Source organism: Crotalus tigris, unplaced genomic scaffold (genome assembly GCF_016545835.1).
Source record: "Crotalus tigris isolate CLP2741 ecotype Arizona unplaced genomic scaffold, ASM1654583v1 scf7180000017666.379230911805:20528666, whole genome shotgun sequence".
Taxonomy (NCBI): domain Eukaryota; kingdom Metazoa; phylum Chordata; class Lepidosauria; order Squamata; family Viperidae; genus Crotalus; species Crotalus tigris.
Genome location: NW_024096552.1, coordinates 10,072,767 through 10,093,369, shown reverse-complemented (window position 1 = coordinate 10,093,369; position 20,603 = coordinate 10,072,767). Strand labels below are relative to the sequence as shown.

The following is a 20,603-nucleotide window of genomic DNA, read 5'->3' as shown; positions in this document are numbered from 1 at the left end:
CAACACAACCTTGACAAAAAAAAATAACCCAGATGATCAAGTTCTCAATGGGATTTAATTTTGTCCTCCAAAAAGAAGACAATGGATCTCTGCCTTAAGAAAAATCAGATACTATGGAAGGAAGAAAGAGAAACTTGATGGCTATTTTGAGGTATTGCAATCAAAGTATATTCTAAAAATGATAATAATAATATTCAGTTCAATTATACCTAACACCCCCCTCGCCCCCATTCCATACGGGTTAATGGTAATAGAAACACCATTATCCCTTAGGTGGATTAGAAACCACATCATGGCAATGAATTCAACAATACTTGACAGGACCATTTATTATAACAGTTTTATTGTGTAAAAATATGGATGCAGACAGTTATGCATAAGTGTTCCAAATAAAAGCATTGAGTCTCCAAATAGTTGCATGGATACATTAGCAGTGGCACAAAGTTCTGGATAATGAGTATAGTTGCATGCCACAATTCACTTTTTTGATTAAAAATCCAGTTCCACATTCAGCAGCAAGCCAGCCAGATACTTTGAATAAGAAATAAATTCTATCCTTGTGAAAATGACACATCTGCCTTTGTAGAGAAGTAACTGGGGTGGGTGTGTTAAGAGTGGAGTGGGGGAAAGAAGGTTTTCCCATTTTCAATCTTGATTCTAGGCATGCTTATGTGCACATAATCCTACAGAGGTCACTGTATGTCTGGTGAGAAAAACAAACAAATAAACAACAAAATACATCAACTTGCTTTCTTATATTGGATAGATTCTTTGCTATTTTTTGTCAAGACATTCATATCCTTGAATCAAAAGGAGAGCTACCTAGGGCTCATAAATCAGGATTACTAAAATATATCAGAAGATCTGAAGCACTTTTACTGCAAATATTAATGATGCTATGGGCCTCTGGATTGCACTGGAATATGGATGAGCACAAACCATTTAGGAACAAATATTCTTGTTGATAACTGACAGCCAGCCAAAAGCAAGCCCTGATAAAGATAAATAACCTGTACTCAGGGAAATTTTGTGCATCATTAAACATGGTGAGCATATTAGCTAGCAGGGGGTGGAGCTGAATCCCTAAAGAGATAAATCTAAATTATGTGCCGTGCGGTGATCATAAATGTAATGCACCATCTTGGCTAACTAACTGACATCAACAGGGAAGGGAATTTCAGATTTCAATGGATCCAAACTACAGAGCACTGCAGCACGCATACAGATTAACTGGAGCATATTCATGAATTTTTCCGTCTTTTCCTGCTTTTGCTTTCATCCAACACCAAATTCAAAGGACTTAAAATTTTCTTGTCGGTTTCTGTGTCCTCCTCCCCACTGCCAGGCAGGTTGATGAATGACTCTTCAATTTGTTTTCTATTAATCATCCTCAGTTACATTTGCATCAGCTCCCTTTGAAAGAGCCCTACAGGGGATATAGGGTGGGGCTATAAAATGGGAGTTTTCTTTTAAAAACAGATTTAGCTGTGCATTGATACCGTCTTACTCAGTTAAGTTTGAGGATGCTTGCATGATATTCTGCTTAGCTGTAGCAGCCACACTAAAAATTAATAGAGTCTGAAGTTGTCTGCTTCCCACAGTACTTATTAGTGGAAACAGCAACAGCAGCATATTTTTTAATTCTCCCGAAGATACAGAGAGTTTCCTATCCACTGGGAAAAGGGATTTCTTTTACTACCAAGGAGCAATAATTGAGGCTCCCAGGACAGTCAGCTACTATTGCTAGTTAACTTTCACAGAATCATCAGAAAGGCAGCAATTACACAAAGCAAGAAATGGACCCACAGTAGAACCAGGCGGGAAGGGTCTTTTCCAAGGAAGGAAAAATTATACCCAAATTTCTCAAGAACAAGATTCCATTTTATCATTAAAGTAATATTATTGAAAAAAAAATGAAAATGTGGACTTTGCTTCTGTGTCTTTTACTGAGTTTTAACTGAATCCAGAGAAGTTGCCCACCCCTGGAGAGATGATAGTGAAGAAAAATCAATCATGCCCACCCCCTGGACACTGTAATTAATTAGTGCAAGCACATCAAATTCCCTCATGAGCATTTCTTGGAAATCCTCTTTTCTTTGGAAGAATTTCCAAAATAAATTCTCCTTCACCCAAAGGAATGTCAACTGGTAGAAAATAAGATTAATTTCTCTTCTTGGCACTAGGTCAGTTTTGAACTCCAGGATACCAGCTCACTTGTTAGAGAATGAGAACATATGCAGTGGTAAGATAATTGTCATTGAGTCTTGAAGAACCAGATTTGAATCCCTATTCACCCATAAAATTCAATAGATAACTTTTGGCCTAGCCCAGTGTTTCCCAAACTTGACAATTTTAAGGCATGTGGACTTCAACTCCCAGAATTCCACAGCCAGCATTGTTGAAGTCCACATGCCTTAAAATTGTCAAGTTTGGGAAACACTGGCCTAGCCTAATACATTTTCCAGGACTGTGGTGAGGATAAAATGGAGAAGGAAACAATACTGGGTGATTACAATGCAGCATTGCAGGGAAACTCTGCCCATAGCGTGGAGTTTGATTTTGATGGGCTCTAGGTTGACTCTGAGGTCAGTAAAATGGGGACCCAGATTATTGGGGGCAATATGCTGACATATTGCCCAGAGAGTGCTGTAAAGTCTAAGTGCTATTGCTATATTTGCTGCCTTGAATTCTAGCAGCGATATGGGTTTCAACAGCAAAAGTGAATAGTAATTGTTATCCCTGTAGAGTAGATTAAAAATCAATGCCATTTAACTCTAAAACTACTTTTACTAGGAGATTTCCAGGAAAGCAATGGTGGGTTGAAGATAGCTCCAGAGAGTGAAGCCAATGACTATGGTAATAAAAGAACTCAGTGAATGGACCTGTTTCCCAGAACTCCACTCTGGATCAAGAAGTTGACTATGACCAGTGCTTTTTTTGTAAAAAAAAAAAAAAAAAAAAAAGGTGCCGGAACTCACACATGTCATAAAACCCGCCTTGCCTATCCTACAAGGTTCCATCCAAAAAAGGTGCCGGAACTCTGTTCTGGGCATTCTGTGACAAAAAAGGCCCTGACTATGACCACCCACAAGTTTGCTCTGTATAGAGCATACCTGTAAAGAGATTATAAAATAGCAATCTCCTCAGGTTTGACAACATTGGGAGCAGGGAGAAGATCATCCAGTTGTGGTCTGGCACCTTCCAATAAGCACTGGCTTTGCCCACCTTCTTTCTTAACTACTTTAAGAAGTTTCTTATTATTCATGTATTTATTAAATTTATATGTTGCCCATCTCATTATCCACAGTGATTATTGACAGTTATTGATTTTCTGTATACTAAGAACGTTCATCATGCCAGGGGAGATTCCTTTTATCCTGGATGAAACTGTTTCTGTCAGTTTAAAGACTAAAATAAAAACATTTAATGTTTGGAAAATAGCAAAAAAGGGACTAGAACATTGATGTTGCAAAAGGCTGGATGGAGTTGAAAGAGTATTTCCTGTGGGGTGTTTAAAATTTTATGAAAGAATACATAAAGATTTTAAAATTAACTGTAAGAAATCCTCCTCTGGGAAAGTTTTATTGATTGGAAAATAAACATATGGTGAGGGGGAATTTTGAAGGTTGATTAAAGGAAGTCTGAGAGAACTAAGGATACAATTAGAGGAGAAGAGACCCATTAATACAATGGAGTCATATTATTTGACTATAGAAGAAATTAAAGTTGTTTGGGAACAATATATTCAGCAATTACTTACAAGATTGTCTGCTACTATTAAAATGGATTTAACAGAGGATATAAAAGAAAAAAAACAGAGATTACTGGGTAAAATAGAGATTTAGGCTGATTTGAACGTGGATTTGAAAATGGATTTTTTTTTTTAAAAAAAAATGCCAGGCTACAAGAATGAAATGGAAAAAAGATGCTATGGATTTGAAAATGGATTTAAGAATGCCTGACTACAAGAATGATATGGAAAAGTATGCCACAATGGATTTACATATGAATGACCGCTGTCTTAATAACTAAACAGGACACACAAATAATAAATCAGAGTAATGATTTGGAAAGCCTTCTTATCTTGGATTTACAAAGAGGATGTGTTAAACTACTGAAGTTTTTCCTAAAAGAAGACAAATAGAAAATGATAAATCAACTTGTGGGACATCATTTGGTGGGATTAAAGATTACACTTTATAAAAGTCAGTAGAAGAAATATAAACTGAACTTATCTGACCAGAATTAAAATATATGTGTTGTGGTTTCTGGTAGCTATTAATGGAATTTCTTTTTGACCATAACTGAGTGTTGAGGCTTTAAATATCTGTTTATAAATGGAAGAGATTTTCTTTGCTTTACTTTTTAGAGAAAGTGATATGTTGGAATACAAAACCGATTTATTTGACTAAGGGGAGTGTGAAAACTGCAGCCCTTGGATCAGAATATCCCAGAATATCCTATGGAGCCTCACATAAAGAAATGTATTCAGAAATGCAAATTTGAACTTCCTTTTAGTTATGAAAGGGTAAGCTGGTGTTTCTCTAATTCCAGAAAATCATTGAAGAGGGCAACAGGTCCTGGTTTAACATTTCCTTGTTGAAAGCATTATCCTGGAGACTGCCAATCTGAAAGACAAAATTAGCTCCCTGTGAACTTTTCATAGCTTTAATTTTAAGAGAAAAGTATGAACTGTATATCTGTATAAGCAAACTGAATTACAGAGAGTTTAACAACAGTAGAGATCACAAGATCATAAGCAAAACAGATTTCAAGCAAATTCCTCTGCTTTCAAAAAATGAACATCAGGATAAGTCTGAGAATAGCACTATATAAATACAAATTATTTACAAATTACACACACACACACACACACACACACACACACACACACACATATATATATATATATAAACAAACTCTACTTAGTCTACAGAATGTGTTAAGCATCTCCTTGATCCCACCTGCTTGGAGGCAATGTGCCTTATTGGATTTATATCTTGAATGAACATTGTTGTTGTGCAAAATAGGACTCTAAAAGATCATTCAACTTTTATTCTCTTCAAGAACTGTTAAAAACAAAAGGAAATGATAGAATGCAATTTCAGATTTTCCTTTTGTCATGTGAATATAGCCTTCTTCTCAAAGCAGTCTTCCATGCATATGGTAAATCATGGGGAACAAGAGGGGTGCCAGCAGTGGTGGGATTCAGATATATGAACAAGGGGTTCTCTTCTGGAAGTCCATTCTGGGCCTGGGCAACAAAAAATTAGCTACTGGTTTTGCTAAAGTGGAGCGAACTGGCTGAATCCCACCACTGGGTGCCAGACTTTGAAAGTTGGACCCTCTTTTGTGGTTTCCACATGCTTAACAATTCAAATTATCATGGATATTTACAATATATACATTTCCTTCACAATATTGCTCTTTCCATATGGATCTTAGGACTTGTGGAATTTAATATTATCACTACTCATACAGTACAACTTGTGAGGAACAGTTTTAATCATGCCAAATAAGGGAAAAGAGAAAAATAATTTCTTTCAACTTTTTTCCAATGAAGACATTTAACTGTCTTTCTGAATGCATATAAAAAACTATAAAAATTATAGGGTTAATGTTCTCATCATAATATTGCATGCAAAGTAGCGCTTTTCTGCCAGCTTTGTTTCACATTGAAAAGAAGTTTCAATGGAAGTTAATAAATCACGTTGACTTTGACATCCACAGATAGCTAAGAATAAGCATCTGTGCATTTGGTGCTGGAGTAGACAAACATTTATTTGCAAGTTCATTAAGGGCCAAACTGATATTGCTTGCCAGACAATATTTGAATATTTGGCTTAATGTACTTTTCCTTAGAAAAATCCTGCAAGAGAATATTTCTCTGAAACAGTAGCTATTTAGCGACATATTTTGGAAGGGTTTCTAAGTTGAGGAATTCAGTGTTAAATAATAGTGAAAAGCTGACATATCTAATATTAATTTCCATTTAGAGTCAGCTGCATATTAATCTCCATTTAATTACATGCTATAAGCTATGCAAATGCAAAGATCTGAATGTGTGTCAATCAATTTTTTATATAATTATAGGTTCCTAAATTGCTTTAGGTTTTTTTTTTTAGATAAAAAAAATTCTTAATTTCAACCCTCTAATAAAGTAGGTTGATTGCCATTTCTGGTGATAGAAAGATAACTAGATGGTAGGTATTAGACAGACAGAAGGACAGACAGGTAGGTAGGATCTGCAAATTTGAACAAATTTAACAATGGATCTATATTTTCATGTCAGGTGGTAGTGGTTGTCTGTAGAGCAAGGCAATTTAATACAGGCCTTGCCCAACCCTGTGATTCCAGGTCACTGTGGATATGACCTCCATACCCCATCCCAAAGCTACCATATTGTGATTTTTGAGATGAAAAAAAGGAAAATTATTATATATAAGGGGAACCTATATCATGAGTTAACACAAAATAGATGTTTTATTACCTTAAATGTAATAAAATGTAGGTTAAGACTTGTCAAGCCTTGCCCATTGTTTGAAGTGCTATCTCCTGGAATGATGTTCAGAACGAAAGGTGATATATTTTGAATTCCATATGCATGTCAAAAACCCAATGATTGTCTCACTAGCTAAGATAAGCTTTAAACTGTAGATTTTTCTTATAACTTCAGGATATCCCATGCCATCTTGATATTCTGAGGATCACAGAAGCTGTCTACAGAAAAGAAGCCTAGTCAGTTTCTCTCAAACCATCTCTAACAGAGCTTTTGTAGTACCGTATATTCCGGCATATAGGGCAACCCGGAGTATAAGATGACCCCCAACTTTGACACAGAATCGCAAGACGATCGACGCCGAGTCGCATGCCTAAAAAGTCATCTTATACGCCGGAAACTACATTATTTCTGGCGTATAAGACGATTGACGCCGAGTCGCATGCCTAGAAAATCATCTTATACTCTGGAAACTACCATTATTTCTGGCGTATAAGACGACTCTGCGTATAAGATGACCCCCGAGTTCGGCACCTATTTCAACGCTCTCAAAAGTCGTCTTATACGCCGGAATATACGGTATCTACAATTGTGCGAGCAGGCAGAAGATTTTTTTTTGCTTTCAAAAGTGGAGGAATGCTGCTGGCTTGGGGATGATTTCTCTTTAAAATGCCTCTGTGTCTGAGCAATCTGAAGTGGCAAATGTTTCACTGGTCTTTTCATTATTTAACAAGGGAGAAAATAATGCTTTATCATCATTTCAAGAAGTGATAGAGCATTGTAAGCTTTCTGAGGGCTTTCTGGCTTATGTGAGTTGGTCTTGTCCAGTCATGACATATTTTGGTTTCAAGTTATGATATACAGTGTTTAATATAGCTTTGGGAAAATGTAATAGTTAAAAATATGATGCGATGTTATGCTCTTAAAATATGGAATTGATACTTATTAAGAATTCTGGCTGTTATGCCTAGAGCTTGGCAAAGATAAGTATTTTACAGAGTTGGAAAGAAATCTATACTGCTGATATTTAAGAATGGATTCAAGCTATGTGTTATCAATGTCATTTTATTTAAAAATGAAAAGATGGAACAATATCTTGTTTCTAGTTTAGATTTAATAAGAAGATTAAAGATTAAATCCATTTGATGTTATTATAACGTGGTGCCTTGTTTCTCTTTTCCTTTGTTTCTTTTTTCTTCTCCTTAAATTTATTTGATTTTAATAGAGTATTCTACCCTATCAGTGATGTATTATTAATCTTGCTTGGTTGCTATATTCATTAATAGAAATAAATTAAAAAAGAAGTGATGGGGTTGCCTCCATAACTTATCACATCCATTTTGTTTTTTAATCCCCCCACCCCGAATCCCTTTCTCCTATAAATGGCAGACATAAAAATTTTGGCTGCATTGTAATTGGGGCAACAACAACAACAATCACTTCCCGCTCACTGGTATAATATAACTAGAGCGTTGTAGTTCAAAAGTTGTAGAAATGCCTGAAGTCTAAAAGTCCTGACTTTGTAGCTAAGCGTACAGATTCATTGTCAGATATCACCTAATTTTTCTAAAGAAAGAAAGAAAGAAAGAAGGAAAGAAAGAAAGAAAGAAAGAAGAAAGAAAGAATCCAAAAGGATTGGACGGGCTTTTCATAGTTAACTATCTCAGAAGACCTACATCTCCCAAAGCAATTCGACAGAAACGTTGCTGTTCAACTTTAATTTGGACTCTGAAATTCTGCAAAGAGAATCAGCTCCTTTTCCGAAGACCTTATTAACAGACTACAAGCAGGAAGAAAAATCCCACAACATTAAGGTGACTAGAAATCATACAGCATACAGTAAATCATGAGGAAAAAAAATAATTTAACATGCTTTAAAACCAATTATATTTTTAATACATTCATTTCTCAACAAGCTCTCAAGAGGCCTGCTTTCATTCAAGTTCAATAAGTGATTTCAGCAGCAAACACTTCTAATAATTAGTAAATTTAATTAGCAAAAACACTGGCTTTTATTAGTGTATTTTTGAACTATGCACTAGCAAAAGCATATAATTCACCTACCAGTTACATTTACTTTAGTTTTCAGTGAAACCTGACTGGGATATTCAGTGGGTTTAGGAAGTGCCATACAAACATGTTGGCATATAAATGACAAATACATTTTGTTTACTTCTCTTTCTACTCTCTTCTTAGAACTCAAAAGCTGGAGAATGATTTTTTAGTAGAAATAAATTTATTAAGTTTCATGTTACTTAATAAACCATCAATTTTAAAAAAATATCCTGCTCCACAACCTTTAGAGGGAGAAAAATAACATTGGCCTTTGGACAGTTTCCTAGTATGCCTGCTCCAAAAAGTAGTTGACAATATGGCATAAACAAAGTGGGGCAGGAAGAACCACTTAAATTTTTCTTAATTTGAATTTTATACTTAAGTAGAGTTAAATTGCGTTTCATTTCATTATTACAAATTAAATAACACTAATTTAATGTATTAATTTTAAACACATTGTATTACAAATTAGATTCCAGTGGTAAGTTTGGATGCAGCTTGGGAAGTGCATCCAAACTTTCAATCCTCATGTTGTCTACCTTCTCATGGCAGGGCTTTTTTTTGTCATAGAACGCCCAGACTGGCGTTCCGGCACCTTTTTCAGATGGAACCTTGTAGGGTAGGCAAGGCAGGTTGTATGACATGTGGGAGTTCTGTCACCTTTTTTTTTTTTTTTTTTTAGAAAAAAAGCACTGTCTCATGGTATGATCATCCTGGGATTTGGGATCTCAAATAGTGCACTCCTATAAGACTCCTATCAATTATTGCACTGTATTCAGAAAAAAAAGGAAGCAGATGCTTTTGGTAAAAGTGGGAGCCTAGATGTTTTCTGGATAGTTATGATGTAATACAATACGTACAATTTAGTATAGCTCCATAGCTTCTGTGTCTCACTCTCACACTTTAGTTGTGGCATGAGGGTGGCATGCCTTTAATGGCAGCTTTTACTGGTAATAGTATATAATAGGTCATGGGTGCAGCTTAAATAGTTCTCTTCCATGTGTTTATCCCATGAAATGTAACATTCAGGGCAATGAGACCAGAAGTGTCCATTAAAATTGTTTAAAAAAACATGTTGTTTGTTCATTCATTCACTCACTCACTCACTCACTCACTCACTCATTCATTCATTCATTCATTTATCATATGTCACCATCTTACTTAAAGGCTACTTTAGGCAGCTTACAATCAATAAAACACCAATATAAGATATTACAGCATTAAAAGAATAAATAGTAATACTAAAACTGGTTTAAGATGGACAAAGAGGGAAGGGAGGGAGGAAGAAGCACAGGGTGAGGAGGTGGGATCTTATCTCAGTCCATTAACCACCTCCACAATGACATCCCTCCATTGGGCCCTCAGGTTCATATCCAAAATCTGTATTCAATATCATAGGACAATGGGAAACTGAAAAAAATATAGAACAGCATGGTACGATTGAATAGGACAGTGGTGGTGAATCTATGGTACGGGTGCCAGAGGCAGCACTCGGAGCCCTTTCCATGGGCACACGTGCCTTTGCCCAAGCCTTGCTTTCCCCCGTGACCCCCTCACCAGCAGCCCTCCTGGAGAAGAGGTTCCCCCAAGCGTGGCTCATGTGGAGCAGTGCAGCCAAGGACATGGCAGCCAGGCAGCATAGACAAGACTCTGCCTTCATGCCCCATCATGCACAGTTGATAGTGCGAGGCACGGGCAGAGGGCGTGGCTGCCATGGTGCTGCTGGATGATCTTTGGCGGGCCCTGGAGATGGTGAGTGGCCCTGCAGGCAGACGGGGTGGGGGTGGAGCGGGGGTGGGACCAGTTTTTGGGCACTCGGTCTCTAAAAGGTTTGCCATCACTGGAACAGGACAATAAGACTTAACTTACTCCATTTATGCAATGGTATGAAATGTAGAATCCTAACCCTGGCTAAGGTAGATCTATGGCAATAGAGATGAGCTGATTAGGAAGTTGAAACATCCTGAACCATATAAAGAAATGGGGAAAGGGAACTGAAGAATGGTATGTGTTGGGGTTAATATATCTCAATCCTCTGAAACATTTAAATCATTTTATTGCTGCATTGTTTAGCTTTCTATTGCAGTTTCTCATGTTTTAATACCTAACATTTTGTTACAGCTGAAATAATGGCATTTCTTTTTTAAGTCTTGCATTGTAGGTTTCATTGTAAATTGCCCCAAACTCTATCAGGGACAAGGTAGGATATAGAATATTTTAAAGTAAATCAAAGTAGTAAAGAAGGGCTGCAGCTTAGGACATGGATGAATTTTGATTTACAGTGGAGAAATGAATAAAGAAGAATATTTGTAGCTCAGGGTTGACATGAGGGGTCCTTGATACTCTCTGAGCTTGCTCGTTTTTTTGCAGACGTTGTATTACCCAAACTAGCTAACATCATCAGTGATAGTAAGGAGTGCTGTTTGCTGTTTGTTTATAGTTTGGTGGCTTGCCCTGTCAGCATCAGTGGGGGTGGTCTTAGAGATTTTTTAGTTGAAAGAATTGAAAGGGATCTTGGACCTCCAGTCCAGGAGTGTCAAACTGCCAGCCCATGGGTCGGATGCGTCACGGGGAAACTGCGCCCACCCCATTGCCAGCAATGGGGAAAAAGATCTGATACATTGCGCGACATCACGTGATGTTGCAAGTTTGACATGTCTGTTCTAGTCCAATCCCTGCTCAAGAATACCACCTAATGTAAGCTACATCATTCAAAACCATACAGCATGCTCAGTATTTGGTCATATTCCTTATCACATTTAATATTCTAAAGAAAAGATGAAGTCTGAATTCTAGAAAGTGCCTCATCTCTGATGAGCTAATCAAAATCCCAAGCACTTGAGTATAATATTTGGTTGGCTTTTTGAAGTAAATAAGGTTTCTCAATGACTAGCAACACTGGCAGTTAATTTTGAAAAATGTAGAGCTATAGACTTTAATTTTTATATTAACCTGTATTATTCATATGAGCAAATAGGAACATTTCCCTAATTCACTTAGAATAAGAATAATTACACACACTCTCACACACCATAAGTATTTTAATGCGTTCCCAAAATTTGTATGATATTATTATGCTGCAGTAAGAGCTTTCTTATTAAGCACTGATATCAACTTTGCTACTGGTGCCAAAAGGAAGAGAAGTTCTTCCAATCTAAGAAGTTTTCTTTCTTTCTTTCTTTTTAACCAACAAAACAAAGCAAAGCAAAACATAACACACATACACACACAGTATATATCCTCCCCTTTTTTTAACAGCGATTACATAACCGTAATCTTCTATTATTTACATTACCCCCCCTTATTCTTCTTTAGAATATTTGTCCTTATTGCCCCGTTGTTTCTTATTTACATTTTTCTTCCTTCATATTCTATTTCTTACTAAGAATAATTCATATTATTATTATTATTATTATTATTATCATTATACATTATTATACACATATTTTCACTTTTGACCTTTCCATATTTATTCTCCTCTATTATTTCTAGTCTCTATTATTTCTAGTCTTTTCACTTCAGCTAATTCTTACTGAATCGGAACATAATTCTTATTTTAACTTCCCCAAAAAAGGATCATAAAAAATGAAGTAAAAAACAAAGAAACAAACAAACAACAAAAACAAAAACAACAACCTGGGTAACTGCAAGAGTTTGTAATTTGATTATAGGAGTAGATTTGCCAATATAAAATCATCTACAGATGCCGGCAATTCTACTTGATTTAAGTTATTTTCTTAGGAAAAAAAAATGCTTATATAACCTGGTGCACCAGGAAGTTGACTCACTTCAAATGTTCTTAAATCTTTCCCTGTTAATGGTTTTTATAAACTTACTTGTTCATTATTGCTTCCTACCTTTTCTGAGTAATCAGATCTGGCTATTTGTCAATCCCACACAACTCCAATTTGGCTTGCTGGCTTTCCTGCCTCCCCCATCCTTTCCATGCTTCGCCAGGGCAATATATTTACCTGTGCAGAAGATTTCTCTGTCTTCCACTGGGCCATTATGGCTGAAGTGAAGCTTGTTTGTTTCCTTAGCCTTAGCTTTTGCCTCTCCAGGCTTACTTCAGACTCTTCCAGTGTCACCATTTCAAACAAAGTCAAGGTGATTAATGTTGCCTAGTTGATGAGTTTACAGTTCTGGGTCTTTCAAAGATCAACTTCCATGCAGATGGTATTCTTTTCTTTTTCTTTTTTCTAAAGCAAAACTAGGAGTCTGTTGAGTGACTTGCATGGTTGGCTGATGCCACTTTTAAATTTAATGCAGTGTTATTCCCTGCTGTACTTCTGGCTTTATAATTAAGGGAAGCAATGGTAGCTGCTTCAGAAGCAGACAAGAGTACTCTCTGTCTTAGTTAATTGGCAGCTCTTTGGTGGTTCTCCTGGAAAAAAATATGGTTTGTGCTAAACTGTTCTTTATAACAGCTGCTTCGTTTTTGCACATGGAATTCTAAAAAAATACAAGTTTGGGCCATTGAAGCCGTTAGAGCATGGTTTGGCTGAGATTATATTTGAAAATTCTGTCTGATTCTGCAATTTCATTTAAAAGGACTTGTGAAAGCAATATTGTGCAGATGCATTGAAGTTATTAAGAGAAAAAAAAGAAGGTTGGGGAAATCTTATATGTTATGCAATACTTTAGCATATAATCTTGGAAAGAGGATGGCAACTTCTACTACTTTGACCTATCCAGCATTTTACAATTTGATTTCTCGCCAGTTTCAATTTCCTTTCTTTCTTTCTTTTTTTCAAAAACATGATTTCTGAGTGCATGAGATGATTTTAAAATAACCTGCTCATGTAAGAATAATGGAAGGTGACTTCAGATAGAGAAACATTGGACTATATATTGAAAGAATAGTATTATGTTTCACTGTTCTCTTCAGAAAAAAAATGATTGTGCAAAATAATAATGCAGCCCTTTATACTCAGCATTTCACTGTGATTATTTCTTTTATTTTGCCAAGTGCTCATTGATTCAGCTGGGTACAATCCAGTCAAGGAGAAGGATTTGCAAGGTCCTACAGAGTTCATTAGGAGTGATTTACACAGATCACTTTCATGATAAAATTGATAGGACTTAAATATCCTTCATTCTGGCAGGATAATGAGATATGTATTTCTAATGAGTAAAATAATTGAATGGAAAATGGAAAATTATGATACGCTCTTTTTGGTTCTGACATTAGTGGCAAAATAACCACTTTGGGAAATGCAATCCAATATATGTACTCAGTAGTTAGATCCACTGACTTCAATAAATTATCAGCAGGAAAGTGGATCTAGACTTACAGCAATGTCACATGATGGAATTAAATACAATCATATCTCACTCAGCCAGACTTAGCAATACTAACTCTAGATGTATTCTCTAAATATATTATGTCTGAGAATTGTCAAATATGGCAATAGAGCAGAATTCCACTTTGCCACAAGACAAGGCAGTGCTCTGAAGGTAATAAAATAGAGAGCTACTGTTTTCATGATCTTGAAAGTTTCAAACTATCATATAATGCTGGTAATTCTCTGTGGAAAGACCCAAGAAAAAGACTTTATTGTCATAGTGTTCTGAATGTGAATCTAGTTGCTGACTTTGTCACAATCCTTAGTTTTGTCCTCCAATTTGTCATTTACTATACAGTTTGTAGAGTGCAGATTTTTGTTCTTTGTGTTACATTTTATTGTGCCTATTCTTCTTATTGGAACTTTGCCTGAAGACGTCAATATATGAAGGGCTGATGCAGAAATATTCTAGATAACAAGAAAAAAAGGAAGAATATTTGGTTTGCTAATTGTACAAATTGCACTGATTTTACTTAATATGTCTGGTTTTTTTAAATGCAATTTTTATCTATTATTACATATCTGAAAATCTGTTTCCTCAAGCTACTATTTGCTCTCTTTCTCTCTCTTGCTCTGTGTGCATATGTGTGTGAGAGAAGAAATTCTTCATTAGTGTCAAACTCCTTATAATTTGCTCCTTAGAGTATGATTTATCACTATGTCTCATCCTTAAAAGCTAATCTAGACATGGGGTGAAAGATCCCTTAATAGGATTTCTGCATTTTATGTAAAGTGTTAATTGCAGCTATGTGCAAATTTATAGCAGAGGATAGCATCAAAATTGGACAATTGTATTAGGGGTTGGGGCTATATTCTTTTCCCTATTTTTAAAAATACCTCTTCTATGAAAATGGGACAAATAGAAACTTTGGATACTATTGATGGGAAGAGCTATGCTTCTGGGAAATAATAAGGCTATTTCCTTACCATCTCCAGTGCCAATTTGCCTATCTGCTATGACTAAGATTATGATTTTTTAATGAATTATAATTCACAAATCTCTTATGTCTCCTTTAATTTATGCTAAAGGAAATAAAGGAACATTCAGAAATATCCTGTTTATTTTAAGATCATTTCTACCCCTTTCTACTTCCCAACTGAATTGAACTGAAAATAACAAAATAGAAATCTTAATGTTATTTAACAATTGTTATGTAGCAAAATAAAACTAGCAGTGTCACATAAAAGGTAAATATCTCTCTGATCAGGTTGTAGAATATCTGAGTTGACGTACATGAACAGTTCCAGGTACTCTTAAATTACCTCATTGAATTTACAGTTTTAATTGAGTGTCTTATATTTAAGTTAAATGAGTTAATTATGTTTGACAAAAGTCTTCTAGTCTCTTGGGACAGGACCTGAATTGGAAAATGCAAACAATCATGACAAAGGCTTTAATATTGTTTATTGATTTGTACAGAGGTTCAATGTTTTAGAATTTACATAAACTGTAAAAGATGAAGTTCGCAGTACAGTATTATAAACTTGTAACAAGAACTGATTTAGCTGGAGAGCTGAATTAATTCACCCTTTCAGAGCTAAGGGAATGGGAGGTCTTTATTTCATGAGGTCATCATATCACATCTGGGTCTGATTTACTAGACAATGCAGTAATTTAATTATATCCATCACAGAGTTCATGTTTGGTCAGATTAAAAATGAAATGAATTAAATATAGGGGCTTTTTTCCCCAATGAAGAATTTCTGTGCTCCAGGTAGAAGTAACTTTTATAGAAAAAGTGAACCTTGTGAAAATTTAGATGATTTCACAATGTTGCCATGTTCTTGGCCCATCATCCATTTATTTGGTAAACCAGTATAGTGGCAGGAGCTATGCAGAGTCACATGTTGAAATATTTAAAGTGTCATAGAATCCATGGCCTAATGGTTAAAGTTAGAAATCTGAACACATCTCTTGACATTTGGATCCTTATATTGTCCTATCTCTTCATTGGTCCATGGTAAAAATGTTTAGTTAAATACGTCAGTTTGGAATAATAGGGATTAAATACATAAGACATAATATAGATTTTGATCCAATCCACATTTTCATGTGCAAGGTTTTGCCATTCTTAAACAGCACTCTCAAAATATCTTATTTAAGCAGCTTACAAAGATGGGACAAATGTAATTAAGACTTACAGCTTGAGTAGTATACAAAGACATTTTAGTAACAGTGAAATGAAAGCAAATGCACATTTCTATTTCTAAAGTCTATTACTTCTACCCTTACTTCTGAAAACCAAAGAATAGAATATCTCAAGTTTAAAAAAGGAACTCTATTCAATTATTACACACAAAAGAGAAAAACTGTCTTCAGAGTATAAGGTTAAAGAATACATATTAAAAATTTATTTTAGAATTCCATGGAAAAATTTACACTTCAGGGCATGACTTTTCCCTCATTACTCCTTAAAGATTAGCCCATAAAATCAAGGTAATTGTGTGCCATAGACAACCAGAGTAAACAACTTGTGTGCAGTATTTGTCCATGGCTTCTGCAAAGCAGACAATTGGAGCCAATAAAGAAAATCATGTGCTACTCGGAAGACAAAGAATGAAATAATCCACAAGATCACTAGACAGTTTGAATAAGATAAAATTTCTTTCTGACTTCAGATGGATGAAAAATAACGTCACAGTGTACTTCAGCACAGTAACACCCTAGTAGCTTTTATAAGATAATACATATGTCTTGTTATTTTTAAGGAAATATTGATGTCTAAATAGTGCTGTTGGCTTCATTACATTTGGCCAATATATTTTTTTTATAAACCAGGTTTCTTCAAAACTCAAAACTCATGACTCATAAATAGTGGCCAAGCATTTTGTCAACTGGATGAATATAGTTTGGTGTTCTGCAGTTGCCAAGAAAATTCTCAATAGCATACTTGAATGCTCTCTGGGTGATTTTTCTCTAGCCCTACTAACAGATCTTCAAACGGCTTATCATTGATGATATGTCTGATCTCTGGACCAACAAAAATGCCTTTCTTAATTTTGGTATCAGTTACTCTTGGAAATATCTGTCTCAAATAGCAAAAACCTTCAATTTCCTTGCTCATCATGTTCACTCTAATGTTTCATCACTCTGAGTTTTATATGAAGTGAAGAAAAAGTATCTTTATTGGATCAATAAGTGGTTCAAATGCCACATTTTTCTGTCCTGGAAACTGTCCTATTTTCATATGTTCCATTCACATATGCAGCAAAGCCAACAGGTACTAAATGGTGTACATTGCCATTTTGTAAAAACAGATTATTATAAAATGGTATGTGATAGGTTAAATTAAAGGTTATTTTTATGATTAGCAGCCAAAAATATATAAGATATACCCAAAAGTATTCAAGAAACAAAATCTTTGTTGACCAGTGTAATCAGGAAAGTTTGCCCTCAGATGGATGATTCATCATGTGAATGATCTTTTCAGATCATATTTTTGAATGTTTTATTCTTTTTAATTATTTTATTATTTAGAATTGTAAGCTGCCCAAAATTACTTTGTTGAATTGGTGGCTACATAAATTGAACAAATAAATATTGTAACTGACAATCAGTATTTTAATGCATTAATATATTTCATTCCTGATTTTTATATTATCATTACTTTCACACCTTATTTTATGAACCTCCAATGTTTCAATAAATGGACTGTCTAATTTTCATCACGTGTCCTATCATAAGTATATTTCACTCTTTTTCTAAGATTTAAGGAAAGAAGAAGCATGAACATTTGCATTTAAATCATAATTATTTTCTGAGACATATGACATTTTTAAAGAAATGTTTGTGCAAAGAATTGAGTCAGAAAATTGGTACAATATCCAGTGGATAAGTGCACTCCAATCTAGACATTCAACTGAAAGATATAAATTAAGTCAGTTCCTCAGAATCTTTACTTCACTGTGTTGGAGTTTGGTAGGATTACTCTCTCTCTCTCTCTCTCTCTCTCTCTCTCTCTCTCTCTCTCTCTCTCTCTCTCTCACACACACACACACACACACACACACACACACACACACACACACACACACACACACGAATTTCTTAGGAATGATTCCCTCTCCATATTTTTCCATATTGTCTTCTAACTTCCATAAAAGTAGTGCCTTTCTTGTCTTAGTGTATTGGCGAAAACCCATGATGTTTGTTCTGGGGACATAAAATAGCTTCACCTAAACTATAGCAGGCATTGTCTTCTGATAATAAACATAAAACTGATCCCTTGTCTTCTCACTGCTCTGACCTTTTGTCCCTGCTCTGGTTGGCTTCTGTTCCTCTGTCATGCTGATGTGGTTTAACCTACTGTAGTGATAAAAGTAAATTATGAAGGATTTCATTACAAAGGATTGGCTGTTTTTATTCAGTAACAGGGCTGAGCACAGAGACAGAGCTAGTAAATTCTTTTTGCTTAAGCTGAGATGCTTATAGGTCTCAAATGAAAGTGAAATGTTTCCTTTTATCTCTGGGAAAAATAGCATGCAAGAAAGAAAACAAAAGTAGTCTCTTTTTTTCCTCCTTCACACATATAAAAAATGTGTTGAAGGATCTGTAGCACATCTAATTACTAGGGATTTTGATGAGTAGGGCACTTTTGTACACAGTTGGGGTGCTTGTTTTATCTCATACTGTGATCTCTCTTTGTGAAGTATTAAAGGGCAATTTTTGCAAGCAAGATCGATTAACCTGTTCGTGTTTGCTCTGATTTAAGGGCTATAATAAGCTCTTCTGTTACTTTGAAGCTACCATTCTCTTTAAAATGTCATAATTTGTCACATCATTCTCTTGAATGGAAGTCTTGACAATCATATTGTTAGTAAACTATAAAGTTTTAATAGTCATATTTTCATTACTGCTCTTGCCAGCATTCTTATTTTGACATGACTGGATTTTCAGTCTATGGGACTGCATTTTGCCTGTATTCTCCTCATATGTTACTGCTTACTTTTATGCTGTACTTTCCTTTGCCTCATCCACTCCATTGTTCCTTATAGGGATGGGAATTGTGATAATTGTGATTATCATTACATCACTACTTTTCATTCATATAAGTGATTGTGAAGATGGGAGGGTAGAAGATACTTGGCTTTGATTTCAATGATATCCATACATATTTTTCTTTAAGATAAAAATTTTACTTTTTTTACAATTATATTCTTCTTAGATTTTTATGAAAGGATTTCTTCTCAACTTTTCAATTGAAAAAAAAATCACTAGCTTGAAATCTTTTGGTGCAATATTGCAGCTTCTTAGATCTGTTTCTTATCAAATTTGAAATAACATAAGCTACATATTCTAAATAATAGCAGTAATGAACAATTATGTCAACATATCTTACAGAACTATCTTAACATGAAGTTGGAAGTCTCCATTTGCAGTAGTGAGCAAGTATGACTGGCCTTGTATGATGCTTCCCCTATCACCAGTAGTACCCCCCCCCCAGTACTTCTTTTCTCCTACACATAACAAATCCTCTAATAATTCTGGCATAACTTATTCCTCTTTTCAGGTTTTTTCAAACTGGGAATTTTCAATCTCATAAAAAGCTACTTTTTAAAAAGTGGAGTTTAGAAGAACTGTACCTGTATAGGTTGGGTGTGCTTGTTTCTTTTCACCTCCCCCCCCCCCCCGACAAAAAACCCCATTTTATTAATTATATGAGAGGCCTGAAAGGCAGGAGAGGTAAGAAAGGAAGATATACAGGTATTAGAAAAGACTCTTACCAGGTTCATTTCTGAGCCAGGAATAAAGGTGGTTGCTTGAATCAGGGGTGAGAGCCCAGTGAGCAAAATGTAGCTATTAGAGGTGGCCACAAATTTGAATTTCTCTCAGTAGTTTCTTATATAGAAATGTATTGCCTTTGTTCCTTGAAAACATGCAACACTTCAGCCTCTAGGAATTTACAGGGCCAGTCATAAAGGACTCAAATGTTTATACACCAATGCACAGACTATGAACAGCAAACAGGGTGAACTAGAAATTCAGGTTAATGAGGGCAGATATGATATTGCTGCCAATACAGAAACATGGTGGGATGAAATCCACACATGGAACACACAGCTAGAGGAATTTAAATTATTTAAAAGTAACAGACCAAATAAAAGAGGAGGTGGAGTTGCTCTCTATATAAAAAATAACTACATCTCTACAGAAATAGAGCACAACCATGATAAAAATTGTCTTGAATGCATTTGCATCAATATAAAAGGGGAAAAAATGACATTGCCATAGGTGTACACTACAGGCCATCCAACCAAACAGAGGAAATAGATGAACGTTTTGCTAGTCAGCTAACTAAGGTATGTAGGAAGCACATCACAATAGTAATGGGGGACTTTAACTACCCTGACATCAACTGGGAGGCAAACTCTGTACCAAGTGGAAGATCAAACAGGTTCCTGGCAAACCTAGCAGACAACTTTGTCTCCCAAAAAGTAGAGAAGGGAACTAGGGGATTAGCCATTTTGGATCTAATTCTCCCTGCGCCCGGTCCTTCTACTGCATTGGCCATATGCGGTGAGCCCTGGGAATTAGATGAAATGATAGAAGGTGTTGAAGCCATAGGAACCCTGGGAGGAAGTGATCATGCAGTATTGGAATTCAACATTATGGAAGCACAAGTAATAGAACACAGTCAAACTAGAGTCTTGGACTTCAAGAAAGCTAATTTCAAGAAACTTAGAGAGGGCTTGGAAAGGATTCC

General features: G+C 35.5%; 1 long non-coding RNA gene across 2 annotated transcripts; it reads right to left on the bottom strand.

Annotated features, from left to right (window-relative positions):
- Positions 1–398: 398 nt before the first annotated feature.
- Positions 399–19,785, bottom strand: LOC120305218. Of its 2 annotated transcripts, none has more exons than XR_005555967.1 (3): positions 19,624–19,785; positions 12,526–14,307; positions 399–703 (listed from the first exon to the last, which is right to left on the bottom strand). It is a non-coding gene; the product is annotated as an uncharacterized LOC120305218 (long non-coding RNA). The 2 variants fall into 2 exon arrangements; XR_005555966.1 differs by lacking the exon at positions 399–703 and adding an exon at positions 3,846–4,628.
- Positions 19,786–20,603: the final 818 nt, after the last annotated feature.